General features: G+C 44.0%; 1 protein-coding gene across 1 annotated transcript in view; it reads left to right on the plus strand.

The window, feature by feature from the left end:
- The window catches only part of ZCCHC24 (zinc finger CCHC-type containing 24), a 166028-nt gene that overhangs the window by 136672 nt on the left and 14011 nt on the right, over positions 1–15345 (plus strand). The window lies entirely within an intron of this gene.

Here is a 15345-nt window from a genome sequence, read left to right on the forward strand (position 1 = left end):
AGGTGGAGACTAGCCTGCCTTAGCCGGGCAGCACCACCAATGGGACTTTTAATGGCCCGATCAGCGGTGCTGACCAGAGCCACCGTGACCCACTGCCTTACATTCCACGAACCAGTACTGGGTCGTGACCCACAGTTTGAAAACCACTGCTTTAGGCAACAATCCTGCACTGACAAGGAAATGGACTAGAATGATGGCCTAATTGGGCTTTTCTACCTCTAATGTATGAGATTCTATGTGAGGGCCATGCAGCACCTTCAGCCACTCATTGCCCATTTTCCTATCCCAAGCCCTTGTCATCAGGACGGGAAGAGGTGGTCAGAGGTGAAAGTAAGCCGGTCCGGTACGGTACGGTGTACAAGCAAGAGCCAGTACACCGTGCCGGACCGCACCAGCTTCCGCGGTGGGGATTTAAAGGGCTCGGAGCTCCCCGCCGCAGCTCCCCAGCCCAGCAAGGCTCGGGGCTCCCCGCAGCCTTTAAATCCACGCCCAAGCCCAGCTGCCGGAGCTGTGGTCGGGATTTAAAGGGCCTGGAGCTCCACGGCGGCCGGAGCCCCGGGCCCTTTAATTTGCCTCTGAGCCCCGGGGGCTCCCAGCCACCTCTGCAGCTGGGAGCCCCGGGTTGATTTAAAGGCCCTGGGGCTCCCAGCCACAGCCGGTGCCCCAGGGCCTTTAAATCTTGAGAGGCCCCGCCTCTTCCGGTTGAGGCCACGCCTCTTCCGGATGAGGCCATGCCCTCCCTCAGGACTCCGGCAGTACTGGTAAGTCCTGTAACTTACTTTCACCCCTGGAGGTGATCCTGCTGGACTGTGCGTAATATGCACTCAGCCTCCCACTCACCAATGCGGCAGGACTGGCAGGAAAAGCTCTGCTTGTTTTGTGGGGTGCCTGCCCTAGCTTCATTATTTGGGGCCTCACAAATCAGAATATCATTGCCTGCACAGGTCAGATTTTAAGAATGGTAATGGTAACTGGGGTGACATGAGGAGAACAGGAAACTGAGAGCAACATATCCAAAACTAGTTCCATGTCAATGATAACTAACAAAGTCAACTCTATCAAGTACAATAACTTCAGTACATTTAACAAACTAGATCTAGAAGATTTGCAGCAGGGGCAATAAGCTTGTGTTATTAATGTGATTGTATAACATCTCTCATACATCCCAGGGATGTCAAGAGCATACACCTGAACCAGTTATCATAGAATCACTAATGGCACCATCCCACGGTGTCATATATGGGATGAGAGCTGAATGGGTCTCCTCTATTTTGCCCCCACAAAATACCTGAGGCCTCTCCTGTAACATTCCCTTTGTTTGTCACTCATGTGTTGCCCACATATTGTGATTTAGTGTGTCAAACTCATAACTCCTTCGACCGGCAATATCTGGATAGCTCATAGTATGTGTTGTCCAATGAATAGGATGATAGATACTTACCATTTGAATAGCAAGGCTTTGGTTAACAGTTTGGTTTTTAGCACTTACCCCTCCTTTCCCATAACATTCACATATCAAATAATAGGAATACTCATCATGCTACTGCATACCAGCTATGCCAGAAACTAGGATGCTCACAGCATTAGCCTCAAATTGGTTTCTGTAGCATGTCTCTTGTGTTATATACATCATTAAAAAGATATGGCTATATAACTCAGTTAAATACTTCAAAAACAACAATGTCGTCCAACACAGACCTCACATAGCCACAGTAAATAGGTAGATTATATCAGTGATATTTCTGAAAGGCACAATCTGTGCAACAGAGTATTTGTAACCTAGATTTAAAATAGCGAGAGAATCAGATAAGGATGAGGAAAAGCATTTGACAAACTCATGAGCTAGGCTTATCTGCCATCTTAGCATTACTCTTGCTGAGCACGGCTATGGGTCTGGGACTACACCCAGACTCCTCGCAGGAACTCTATCATGAGATGACTCCTAATGGATAGCATTAGCACTGAAAGGCCATGTCCCACCCCAAAAGATTGTGCACAGAAAAGTCAATGAGAAGTTAAGTGAAACGTCCACGGTCACGCAGGAAATTGAGAACAGGACCCCTGGACTCCTGCTTCCCAAATCTGCAGTTTAATCACAGGACCATCCTTCCTCCATTTTCAATCCAATAGCCTCTGTATGTTCTATACCATGTTAGTTTCTGAACATGAGCAATACCACTCTGCGCTTCCTCTTTTCCAAAGCTACTCAAAGGAGTGTGAAGCAGAGAGCTGTGGTGGTTTTGCCCCTCCCCCCTTATAATAATGTTGGCTTTATAGGTTGTAGAGAGCTCAAATTCCAAGATAAAGCTCTGCCTTTACCCCCACTTCACAAAACACTGGTTCGCTTGGGAGTTAGTAAGTGGATCAAGTTGGTGTTTTTTGTTATTACTCTTATGTTACAAGGAGAGGAATTTATTTGATCAAGGGTCCCTTACACACAGATGCTTAAGAAGCCCTCTGGGTAAGTCACACATACAATATCAGGCTGACTTTCTCTTGCTGCATTCTGTACCTGTCGGATATGTAACAAACTGCTGGTCCCTGGAGCACATGGCATGGGGGGAGCGGGGAGGAAGCAGAGGGGGAAGGAATTTAATAAATTGCTCCTTTTACATTTTATTTTGAGGGAACTTTCTGCAAGTTGTTTATAATGAATCCAGTCTCAAAGCTGGGTATTGGGGCTGGGTGTTTTGTTCTTTGCTGACTGTGCAAACTGATACTTTGGCAGCATTGTCCAGGGGAAGCAAAGAGACCTTTATTGTGTCCATCATTGCCAAGCAATTTGGCAGGTTCTTCCATGAGATGCATGATCTGATAGGTCCTGTTAGAGCTCCGCTGGCCAGTTACCAACAGAAAAGATTAACTTAAACACTTTTAAAATCTCATTATGGGCAATTTGTGGTTTTGGCTGAAGAAAGGAAAGGCATAAAAAAAGAAAGTGTGGAGGAGTGCCGGGGGGAGGGGTTGTGAAATATTGATGCCATTTTTGTTGCTTATGCTGCACAGAATAGGAGGCCATGGATCTGTGCATATGCTAGATCTAGCTAAAGGAAAGACATCCATTGGCTTCTAAAAGCCAACATTTGAACCAGACAGGTAAGAGAATTTAGTTGGTTTCTGCATTTCTGTATGCGTCCTAGATAAAACATTATTGTTAGAAGTCAGCTGATGGGAAGTGTCAGGAGTCAGTGGGCCAGATCCCTGGGCCAGGCTAAGCTCTACTTGGCACAGGACCAGGTGGGGAGCAGGCAAGGTGGTTTTGGGACATCTTTGCTATTCCCTGATCCCAGGGCCAGGTATGGTCCCGTTCAGCCCTGGCAGTAATGAGAACAGCTTGACAGCTGCTCTAACTTGTGCCCGGTTCTGTCAGCAACAAAAGGAGCCTGCTGGCAGGCAGGAATCATTCCCTCGGCTGAGGGCTGTGAAGGTGGTGGTGACACAAGGCCGGCATGGCAAGTGTGCTACCTGGGGACTCCTTTGTACAAGGGGAATTCCCAGGAAACTCCTTAAGCCAGAGCAGCACAAAGGGGCCATGGTAGGGTGGCAAGATCTGGAGCCCTAACTAGAATGGTGACAACACATGAACGTCAACAGAAGCAAGTTGTTGTTACTTGTTAATCAGAGTTTGGATCCAAACGTCCCCAATGCTCAGGAGCAGGGGCGGCTCCAGGCACCAGCGCAGCAAGCGCCTGCCTGGGGCGGCAAGCCGCGGGGGGTGGCCTGCCGGTCGCCCTGAGGGCGGCAGTCAGGCTGCCTTCGGCGGCATGCCTGCGGGAGGTCCCCCAGTCCCGAGAGGCACCCCTGCTCTTACACACCCCAAATACGCTGTCCAGCACCTCCCAAATACCATCTCCCAGTACACACACACCCCTCCAGCACCCCAAAATACCCCCTCAAGCTCACCCCCCCCCCCGCAGCAGTGTCCTCTATTAGGGAACTTGAAATACAGGTGGGGTCACCCTTAGATACAGTTGAATTTTAAAGGCAGGTGTTTCTGTTCTACCTCATGGAGTGACCGCAACGGGGCCAGGTTCTGGAAGTCTCAATGAGCTACAATCCCAGCTGGGTCCCCAGAGGTAGTTCCAGAAGGGCAGGGTGATTCCCTGCACAGCCCGGGCAGAGGCAGCGTTGCCCTTTTCTCTCCCCTCATTCCGAAGGCTTGGCCCGGACCCGTGACACAAGGTTGGGTGAACTGGGTACACACTGAGAAAAGCCCTGAGTGGGGGGACTCAGGCTGGTGCAGAGAGGGGAGCAGAGCCCGGAGGCCTCCAGCCTGGCTCTCTCTCTCCTTCCCCTCTCCACCTAGTACCTTTTGTACCCCGCTGCGGCTGGGCTGAATCTCGCCCCAGGGGGCCCAGCCGAGGGACACCCCATCTCTCTCTCGCTCTCCCGGGGGTCTCTCCCGGAGTCAGGGTCACCGTCCACTGACGGAAGAGGTGCCTGGCGGTTGCGGGGAGTCTCGCTTGCTCAAGTGGAGATGACTCCGTCCAAGGCAGAGTGGCGCCTGCCGACATTCCCCGCTCCGGCGGGGTCTGTCCACCAGCTACCTCATCCCTGGAGCACAGGGTCTCACCTCTGCCCCACACGGAGGGAGCCCTCATTGCTCAGTGTATAACGGGGGGTCGCTTAGCCTCCTGCACAACACGAGCAAGAGCCTTGTGTCCAGCAAGTATAAATGGGAGTGGTTCCCCCCGGGCTTTGTCTGTGGGTCCGGAAGCCCGGGAGGGCGCCGCCCCTCACTCCCAGGCTGGGGTGGCCGCATGGCCGGAGTGAGACTGCTGTCTAGCTCTGTCCACATGGGGGACAGAGAGGGGGACACACATCAGAGCTCCTCACCTATGACATAGGAGCACAAGCCCCATGGACTCTCGCCCTCGGTTTTACAATTGTACTTCTTTTTTCTTTCTTTTTGTGTGTGTGTTTTTTCTTAATAGTTATATTTTTACCTTTTTAATGTATTTTACTTGTATTTCCTTTTTTATTTTATTGTTGTTTATATATATATATATTAAGTTTCATTTTATTTTATTTCCCCTTTTATGGTTTTTATGTATTTTACAATTCTTTTATTTTTCAATTTTTATTATTTTACTTTTTTTAAGTCTGTTAATATTTTTGTATTTTATTCATTATTACTATGTTACATTTATTTTGCACTTTTTATAAATGTATTATTTTTTCTATTTTTTATTCTATTTTATGTGAATCGAATACTGTTGTCCAGTCATTTGGGCTCCTATCTTCTCTCACTCCAGTGAGGATCTTCAGCCTCTCACCCCATCATGGTAGTCATGCGCCGCCCCAGCCAAGTCTCTTTGTCCCCTGACTCCAGCCAGACCCTCCACCACCACCATTCCAGCACATGGTGCTGAAGCGCGCACCCCCTGGCTTGAAGTGGTTTCCATCCTATGTTTACAGATTGGTTCACTGACTCTCAGCACCCCACTATAAAAATTGTTCCAGCACCTCTGATCCAGCCTGGTCCCTTGTCCCAGGAGTCAGCTGACTGGTGTGGGGGCCAAAGGGCTGAGCTGGGTTTTACAGTTCAGTCAACATAACCAAATAAAGCATGTTTGTAAGCCTCTGTGAAAAAGTGGTAGCCTAAGGGAGTTAGGCACCAACCTCTTTTAGAGCATAAAGTGCTATAGAAAGTTAACAGTACTCCTATGTTTTACCCCACCCATAAAACTTTGGCTGTTTTATCAAAATGTAAATTAATGTGATCATTTAACATAACTTGCTTAAATCCAAGGAATGAGTTTAGTCCATATAAGGGACAAATTGTCAAGGCCCCAGGGCTCACATAAGTCAGGGATGGGCATTGTTTTAAGAACGTGAATAGAATAGAATCTGACTCCTGGTTAGGAAGAAAACAATTCAGTGATAGAGTGGGGATACACAACTGGATACACAACTGCAGTTATTGCTGTAGCTCCATAAGCAGGCTGAACTGACTTATTCCCTGCCCCCCATCTCTTCTCTTCCCCCCCTCTGGTAGATGCATAGGGAATCTCCTAGCATGGGCCACCTAATTCGTCTCTCCTTTCCTGGACTAATCCATGACCTCAAAGGAATAATTGTGATCTTATTACCTCTTACTAGCCACCAGAAGGCACACTGGATGCACAAGCCTAAACACAAATATTCCCTTTGAGTAAAGCAAGTGGGCTTAAATATCTTCTTTTAAAAAACAGCTCTGACAGATGCTGCATTTAATAAATCCCTTTGCAGATCAATTCCAACAGCCAGGGAAAAGTGGTTTTACTGAACAGCCATTATGGATAAAAGCAAGGGGAACAAAGGAAATTGCACAGCAGAATTATGAAGGAGTGGGGAAGCATGACAGATGTAGCTACAGAATAAGTGGGAAACAGGGCCGGCTCCAGGCACCAGCTAAAGAAGCAGGTGCTTGAGGCGGCCAATACCAAGGGGCGGCACTCCGGTCGCTATCGGGGCGGCACGTCTGGGTCTGCAGCACGGTAATTCGGTGGCGGGTCCCTCAGTCCCTCTCGGAGCGAAGGACCTGCCACCCAATTGCCACCGAAGAGTGGAATGGCGCGATCGTGCTGCCGTGGCTTTTTTTTTTTTTTTTGCCGCTTGGGGTGGCAGAAAACCTGGAGCTGGCCCTGCTCAGGAGGTGTTGAGATGCGGCCTATCCCTATGGGCAACATTAAATAATATTTGAAATGTTGGCATGATGGTGTATTTAGACCCTGCACAGGGAAAAAGTCAGATGCTGGGGGAAAGACTTGGAGATTTATGAGGGAGTACGGTTTTTTAAAAATCAAATTCAGGGTTTAAAGCCTGGGACAAGCTTCCCAGCTACCCAGATGGGAGACAGCTGAAAATACTCGGGCCTTGTCCCTGCTATGGCTTGAATTATTTTCAAACACAGTTAGAGTCTAACAGCTGGATTGGATTCCATACATACCATTTACAACCAAATGCAGAAACCATGCTACAGACTACCTGGGAGGAAGGTGAGAAGAGAGTGTGTCTAGCACAGTTAACAACACAATCCATCTCCATAATGGATAGGGGTACTGTGCTAGCTACACTTAGCCAGGTTAAGCCAGGGGCCATGTTTTAGCACAAAACTATCTGTAATAATAGAGAAGAAACAGGAAGAGGAGAAGATAAAGTTTACTGAACGAACCACAGGATGGAAAGAGCAAAGTCCAAGATGATCGTTGTGCTTAACTTTACACTATTATGTGCCTAGATGCAACAGTTGTTGGTGCCCTATAAATGCCACAGGATGAGGTGGGGGAAGGATTGCTGCAAATGCTGTTCAAACCATCACATAACAGGAAACTAGTGTGAGGGGGAAATGAACTGTGGAGGCCAGCTGTCTAGGGAAGTTAAACCCTACTGTTTGAATGGTGGAAGGGTGCTTTGGGCTAGAAAAGCCAAGAAGGTCCAATGAGGAGAAGCACATAAGTGTGTTTCTTCTTGCTCTTTCTTAGCACTTGGCTAAGGAAAAGCTTTGGATTCTGTTGGAGGAGAGCCATTTACATGTTACCTTTGGACTGTGGCTGAGAGACTCCTCTGGCCTGGAAGGATGAGGAGCTTGCAAGCCCCTCAGACATGATGGAGCATTCAGTTTCTTGGAAAGTCCTGTTTGACTCAATTGTCCTGCTCCCAGCGCAACCCATGGACAAGAAATGTGTGTACTAACAAGAAAGAGGGCCTGGAAGTGACTGTCCCAGGACCTCTCTCTTGGTGGTTAGCATCCCATCAAGACCATCACATTTGGGTTTTGCCTCGTCCACATTAAGTGCTTGTTTATGAGCATTTGCATATTTGTTTTGTCAACCTCTTCAGCTTGGCTTGGGCAGAACTGAAGACCAGAGAGGGCTGCTGCTGTCATTACTTCTTAAGGCTATTTCTAACTAGAGAAAACTGGCTTGTTTGTTTGAACATCCAGATTTCCTTTGATGCAGCATTTAGGAAACTGAAGATACAGGGAGGAAAATAATATCTGTGATGGCATCAAACTGTAAACATCCATAAAAAAACAATATCAAAATGCCTGCAGAGAATGCTGTAGTTTTTCCAGCAAACTAATTGAAATTACTGACAGAGAGGAGTTGTGATGGCTTAAAGGTTAAAATAAAAATAAAACAAATGTAAATGTAGTCTAGCGATTAAAGCAGGAAATTACCACCGGAGTCAAGACTCCTGGGTTCATTTCCTGGTTCTGTTTCTGATTTGGGTGACCTTGAATATGTTACTGAGGCCAAATTTTCAAAGTAGACTCTAAATTGGAGTGCCTCCATGTTTTGGATGCCCAGCTACAGACACAGAAGTCCTACTTTTCCAAGGGACTGAGTATCTGTAGACCCCCCCATCAGGATTTTCAGGGATGCTGAGCCCTCACACCTCCAGTTGAAGTGTGTCTAAAGTTGGCTTTAAAATATGAACAACCCTTCATTAGAAGCTCCTTTTGAAGTTAACATTTCTATATCTCATATTTCCCAATCTATAAATGTAGATAATACCATATGTTGGAAGGGTGTTGTGAGGCTTAGTTAATTATTGTTTCTAAAGTGCTGTATTAATTTTAGAGTCAGTGGACCCCATTACCTGCACCTACCTTACTGCCACAATTACTGCTCTCAAGGAACTATAGTGCGGATGTATATCCAGGTCTAAGCGTAGTAAGATTCTCTGGCTAAGTAGAGATGCCGCTGAAATTCAGTGAGTGTTAGCTCTGCCTGACTTCCTTAAGTTCCTTCGAAAATCCCAACCTTAAAAACTAGCCCAGGTTAAAAAAAATAGCATGATATGATTTGTTATTAATGTACATTAAGAAATTAGAAGAAAATTAACTTGGGTTTCTAATGTTCAATAAAAGAGTCCTAGCTGAGTCTACAAAGAAATGATTTATGAAACCTCTAGATCAGAAGAGATCTCACAAGATACCCTGGGCCCATCCCGAAAGAGTTCTACACAAAGGACTCCTTTTGATTTCCATAAGGAATTTTGAGTGCAGTGAGCCTGCAGAGTCACAACAATCTATTGACTTGAACTGTACTACAAAGTCCTCTGGACATAATCAATTAAGTGTCCCAAATAAAGATGTTCAAACAAACTGACCCAAAAAATGGTAGCTGCTTGTGTTTTGTCAGAATTTTCTTGCCCCTCATTTAATGTTCATCTTCCTTCTTTATCAGCGGAGACTGTGGATCAGAGGATTAAATTTTGGGTACATGCCAGTACTCATTTACACTTGGATGTCCAATGGTTTCTCATTACACACAGAGCTTCTCTTTACAATACTGCTGCAAATTTACTATTCTGGTGTAGTGTCAATTTCAGTTTTTTCTCCTGTTACAGTTGCCAATCAGATTTCAGGGAAGCCCTGTAAACTGATTATTTTAGCAGCTTGGCTCTCAATCAGTTCAGTTCATTCAGGTTACCATTGTTTGATCTCAGAAGCAAAAAATTATTGCAACACTGAAAAATATAAATGTGTAAAAAGCAGTCAAGGTTGTTCACTGATGATCTTCTCTTCGTAGATATTACAAGTAGAAAAGGTCAGGCTAGTTATGTGGTCCTTCTGTTCCCCTACCCGTCTTTCTGCACTATGCAGGATGGAACAGGTACTGTTCCCAACTGCTCACACGTGCAACCATTGAAATAAAACAGCACTCACAATCTCCATCAGCCATGGGAGCTGGAGTCCCAAAGTTGTTGCCAAGTTCAGGTTTTCTGCCAAGCACCTGCTTTTTCTACATACGATTATACATGCAGAGCAACTTGGACCTGCACACTGAGAAACTGTACAAGCAAAACAAACCCTTTCCCAGAATGATGGACCCATTTTAATTCTTTACATTTAATTTGGGAACTTTGTAAAATGTCTCAAAAGGGCAACAAAATGTCTATCACATGAATGGATAACAAAGAACTGTAGGCTGGTGGGCTCCCTCAGCAGCCCAGGAAAACCTCATTGCTGCTCCTCAGTCTCTCTCAGGCCCTTCCCTTGGGGCAGATTTTATTAATTCAAACACAAAACTCACTAAGTAACACAAAACAAAGCCATTCCCCGTCCCACGCAGGCTGTAGGGGCTTAGAGGCCTTTCACTCTATATCTCCCTTGATGCTCCAGGGTCAGGCCTAGGAGCCAGCTCCCCTCCAGATGAACTCTCTGAGCCCTTTAAAGACATCCCCTGACCCCTTCCTGAATGGGACTGGTAATCAAACAGAGCCTTAAATGGGCAGATTGCCCTATTACCCTTTGATAGTCACCGTGCCCTTCTGACAGGGTATGACAGAAAAGTCACTCCCATTAGGCAACAGTGGACAAAAGTTAGTGGCTACACAGGAAATATGCAAATATTTCCACACCTGTTTGAATTGCCTCTGGGAATGAGACTATCATCTCTGGAGAATTTGACCGTATATTTTCAAAGCATGTGTATCCAATTTTTTCATCTTTGCCTTAATGTGAACACATTATATGCTACTGTCCTTAAGTTAAATACATGTTTGTATTTTGCATTGAGTGTACTTCGGGGGGTGGGGACCCTAATATTTAACCAAGACCATTCCCCAACTCTCAAATAGCTGCCCTCCCACAATTGTCCTGTGGAGCCATTTGATCAAGGGAACCTCTCTCTGGAAATGTTTAACTTTCACACGTCAGGACAGTCCATGATATTTCAGCATCCCTTCTTATCACATATCTCTTTCTAGATGCAAAGTATACATGTATGCTCGAAGCAACAGAAACCTCACAAGTTAACCCCTTCACAAAACCCACATTATTCCACTAATCAAAACCTTGGTTTCCCACCTCTTCCATGCCAGATTTTCATTCTATGTATGTAAAATATTTGCCCTCATATTTCTTAATTCCCCCCTAGTATCTCAGAATGCTGGGAAATATTTTGTTTGGTTGTATTAATTCTGGTGCCTGCTCCAAAAGTAGACCTCAAAAACAAAGTAAAATTATAAATGCATCTATAGGAGCAGATCTTTCACACAGGCAATGGGATCACTGATGCCTTAATTTAGCCCACAGAACCTTTATAACAAATGATAATGCATGAGAAGGAGAGAACAAAACTTCACTGAGCCCACGGTAAAGTTTGCAGGAATGGCAAACAGAAGAAGCCTCTGTTTACTTGCAATAGGAGTATTTTGCCATGAAAATCATTGAGACATAATAAACATGCTACCCCACAATGACATTTTTTGCAAAGTCACTTTTCAGTGCAGAGCTGCATTTTAAGCTTTCTGTATTAGTTAGAATATTCATTGTGTGTGTTATCGTCCATCACGAGCCTGAATTTAACTATAGCTAAGGAGTTACTGGCATTACTACAACATAGACTTGAAATTTGAGGAAACACAAAAATATCAGATGTCAATGCATAACTGAATATATCTAGCAGGATAGTCCAATACTAGTTTTGACACAAGCACCACGCGGACATACTATTTAAAGATTGCTTTTGTTTGTCTGTTGAGTTTGTCATTTAATGAAACCCTATGTTGGGAGAGGCAGATGTCATAAATTTCCCACACAGCCTGTCCAAAAATGACAGACAACATTTCTCTCTCTAGTCTTCAGCCTTTCAAAATCAGAAAAATACTATTGCTATCATTCCTGAATTGTTGCTTTTGCCTCTAATTCTTTACAGTGGCTTTCTGACATTAGGAATGATACATAGTCATTGCCTTTGATACTATTTTCAAACAAGTTACAGTCTAATGCTGCCGTTGTCACACAGTTTGTAACTGTGTTGGTCATGGATTCAAACCATTAGGAAATATTCTGCACAAGCCAGTAGGTAACTTAAAAAAAAGTTGATTAAAAAATATCCATCTTGGCACAGTTCATAATTATTGTACATAGAAACCATGCTTGCAGGATCATACTGGACAATTGTTATAGCTAGCATCATTCTGTTCTGATTGAGGAGATGGCCTTATGCTACTGTATTTATTCTGACACACTACAGGCTGTGCCACGTTCAACATCAGTTGTCAAACACTGTTGCATCCTCATTCCCATCCCCTCAAACTGGGTTGAGCTGAATTTAATATGGGTGTAATGTTGCACTCCATAATGTTTTATGGAAATATGCTTATGAGTGTAAATAAGATGTAACTGGAATATGCTTTATGCAAAAGGTCTCTTGTAAGGTAGTATTACAAAGCTTATAATCTACTGAGTGTGTTCATCCTATTTGTATGTATGTATCATTCTTGTATCTGAAGCTAGAAATATAAAGTATAACTCTGAGGTACTATTGTAATTATGCAAAGTGTGGGCCATTGATGATGGTTTAGTATCTTGATGGCTCCCATTGACTAGGACAATCGGTTGCAAATGGTGCTGTTGACTTGCAAGCCTTCCTGTGTTTGTGTAAGCCAGCCCAGGAAGAATGGTAAAATCCATCTTAAACCTGGTACTTTTCCATTTAGAAGGAGGGGTAGGGATCCAGAGAGACAAAAGATTCCCACCTTGTGCCAAAGCTATAAAAGGGGGTGGAAGAGAACAAAGGGGGTCCCAGTCATGAGAAAGCCCCTGCTTTTCACCTAAGATGCCCGCTGGAACTAATTAGGACTGTACCAGGGAAAGGATTGGGCCCAGACTAGGGAGGAATCTAGTCTGAGAAAGAAGTTTATTGGAACATCTCTGAGGGTGAGATTTACCTGTATTCAGTTTCTTAATGTATTAGGCTTAGATTTGCATGTTTTGTTTTATTTTGCTTGGTAACTTACTTTGTTCTGTCTGTTATTACTTGAAACCACTTAAATCCTACTTTTTATACTTAATAAAATCACTTTTGTTTATTAATTAACCCATAGTAAGTGATTAATACCTGGGGGAGAAAACAGCTGTGCATATCTCTCTATCAGTGTTCTAGAGGGCGAACAGTTTATGAGTTTACCCTGTATAAGCTTTATACAGAGTAAAACGGATTTATTTGGGGTTTGGATCCCATTGGGAACTGGGTGTCTGGGTGCTGGAGATAGGTGACCTGCTGAGCAGTGTTTGGTTAAAGTCTGCAGCTTTGGGGGCATGGACCAGACCTGGATCTCTGTTGCAGCAGACTAGCATGTCTGGCTCAACAAGGCAGGGTTCTGGAGTCCCAAGCTGGCAGGGAAAACGGGCTCAGAGGTAATTCCAGCACGTCAGGTGACAGTCCCAAGAGGGTCTCTGTGACCGAACCTGTCACAGTGGGTATGTCCAGGACTTGGTAATTGGTGTGGGGAGGTCCAAACTGTGTTCAACACCTCCCATCGGATGTGTGATTAACTCCTGTTAAAATGTGGGGTTGAACAAACTTTCTTACAGCAGATGCACAGCATGTCTGATCAGACCAGAAGGACAACCATTTACAACACCAGCTTGGAGGTGGGGAACCCTGCTGCATATGACACTTAATACCAAACAGGGTAGCTGTGGTAAAGTGTAGACAGCCTCTGATTCTTCTCTAATACAATGAAGGTTTGCTGGAGATTGCAAGGTTTGAAGCAGCAGAATTCCCTTTTGGACACTTGCACTGAGCACAGCTTCTGTCTCCTGTTTAAACTGGTATGATTTGAATACGGTTCTAATCCTGGACCTTGCTGTAACAGCAATTATGAAATGCACTAGAGCGAATGGTGGTTTCATGATAAGGACAAACAAGCATTTAGGATGAGACCATCATATTTTTATATTGTGACCTACTGTACTACTTTGTTGGATTACATATAAATTAAGTGTAGTTTTCACTTGTAAATTGCAACAGTGGACATAAATAGATTATAATAAAACAGAAATAATGCTGCACTACATGAAACCTGCAAGTGAAAGTTTTCTGTAAATATTTGCAGCATATCAGTCACATAAATTCTAGCTACTGGATATTACATATGCATGGTTTGGATACTGAAGGTTATGAATCCCAAGTTTCAATACGTTTTTAAATTAGAATCTCCATCCATCCATCCAACAATGATATTACAAATTAATGTATTTAGTGAAGGAACAGTTTAGGAGGAGAAAAAAGAGCCATGGAATCCTACAGAGTAATTGATCATATGGATTTACTCTAGTGTGCATGCATTTTTATACTCCTAAATCTTGCTGAAAATACTTAATACCATCCTAAGTAATAGAGTATTTAACATGGTCACATTTTCGCAATATTGTAACAGACAAGAAGGCCAGATCAGAGTTCATCAGCATCTAAGTTCTGCAGGATTTCTACTGATGAGACCAGAAGCACACAGATTCTGTACACAGCTGAAGTTTTATTTTTTACTAAGTACAAATTTTCTTTACTGGGATGTGGGTTGCCTAAAAGCATTCAAGTTACTCTGTGGCTGTTAGAATCCATCAGAGGAGGTTAAGCAACCTTAAAAGCTTAGGCAAAAGAGTAAACATTATGATGAGAGGCAATGATGTAGTTATCAGGCAGTCAGTCCCACAGAGAAAAACATGATTCACTCTTTCCAGGATTTGGGGTAGGAGAATGAAAATGTAAAATAGAAACCATGTGGATCTCAATACTCGCTAGATGATGGGCATTTCAATCATTTCTTTCTGCCCTTCCTTGTGAGTCATGAAATGAAGGAAATATACTCAGGAGGGTAATCAAGGGAAATAATATAATTTGTGACCTAACGTATTAGGTTCGTATCAGCGAATCCCCCTATGATGCTTTAAGCCACTAATTATATTATTTAGAGTGATCTGCCATTGAACAAAACCTAACCAATTTAGCGATTTATTGTGAGAGCTAATTAATTACCTAAAGGATTTCTTTTAGGGGCACTGTAAGGCGGATTTACAAACGAAAACAGACTATCGAACAAAATTAAAACTTTCCTAACTACAGCTAGCAAATAAATACAGCAATGGAGAATGGACCAGAGTTTAATAATGGGATATGGAGCCTTTCACTGCTAGGTCACCTAACCGAATCCCATCCATGGTGTGTAGTGAGTTCAGATTACCACTGCTGATAATTTGGTGGCTAGTATGAAATAAATCCCAATCCAGTTCCTCACAGATAAATTATGCATTTCAGTGTAATAATTGACACCCTTGTTCTTAGGGTCAGAAGAGAGGTCATGAGTTAAATAGGAACGGAGGCCCAACAGCCCTCTGAGGATTGAAGCCCATTTAGGGTGCTAAGTGCTTTTGAAAAAAATAAGGCAGTTTATTTAGGTGCCAAAGTTAGGAGCCTACGTTTAGGCACCCATTTTTGAAACTTCTGTGATGGGTACTGTGTAAGTGCTCAAGATATATGACATACTTTGGATAAATAATGCTGACTAGCAGTTAATAGTAGCAATCTGGGAGTTCAGATTTGTGGAACTCCAGCTTTGCCACAG

The sequence above is a fragment of the Emys orbicularis genome, chromosome 7 (assembly GCF_028017835.1).
Source record: "Emys orbicularis isolate rEmyOrb1 chromosome 7, rEmyOrb1.hap1, whole genome shotgun sequence".
In the NCBI taxonomy this organism is placed as follows: domain Eukaryota; kingdom Metazoa; phylum Chordata; order Testudines; family Emydidae; genus Emys; species Emys orbicularis.